We start from the raw sequence: 951 nt of genomic DNA on the forward strand, positions 1-951 counted from the left end.
GTCGTCAATTTCGACCAATCAGAAGTAGGTTTTTCCGTTGGGATATGGGTTGAGATTTTTCAATTATTCGATAGTTAGTTTCATGACATATATTATTTTATTCAATGTAAAAAATTGTTATGGAGTGCCGAAATTGATTGACGTAAAAATCTCATCAATCCATCGTGAAATGACTGAGCAGTAAGCATTTGAAATTGGACAATTTTCACGATGCGCTCGATTTTCGATTTTCAATTTGTACCCCAATATGTTCCCGAAAGACGTAATCCTACGTCAAAAGAAATTTATTTACACGTAATTCGGCATGAAAAACTATACAGGCATTATTAACCTAAGACCAACTGTTCTCGAGATAAAAAAAATTATAGAAAATTATATTTGATGAAAAAAACCATATGCATAATATCATGAAAACTCAACTATAATGGAATCGTTTAGTTTTAATAGTTTTGGACTATGAACGTTCATGCATAACCCGTATGTATAAAATCATAGGAATTGTACGAATTGTACAGTCTACCAAAGCTCAAGCTCAAGCTATGATTTTTCAAATTTCACAGATGGTTCGAAAAATCATTTTTTTTGTTTTTTGGTGCAACCAAGTTGAAAAATGAACTCTGCGTATCCGAAAATATACATTTTGATACCAAACACGATAAAAACTGAAAATTTTCAATTTTCAATTTTTCCCCTTTCAACTTCGCCCCGCCCTTTTAATTTTTTGGTGAAAAAGAGTTAAAAAATGAACTCAGCGTATCCGAAAACCCCAGTCTACCAAAAATTGGGTTTTTAACTAAAAAATCTGAGTTTTGGCCGGCTAAATTTTCTCAGGGCTCTACTGTGGGGCGTGAGGATGTCAGCCGATGTTTGACGGTGTAAATATAAATAAACAACACTTCTTTTGTTTGGAAGAACCCAAACAACCGAATTTGATCCGAACTTTGACAGCTG

The sequence above is a fragment of the Toxorhynchites rutilus genome, chromosome 1 (genome assembly GCF_029784135.1).
Source record: "Toxorhynchites rutilus septentrionalis strain SRP chromosome 1, ASM2978413v1, whole genome shotgun sequence".
NCBI classification, from domain to species: domain Eukaryota; kingdom Metazoa; phylum Arthropoda; class Insecta; order Diptera; family Culicidae; genus Toxorhynchites; species Toxorhynchites rutilus.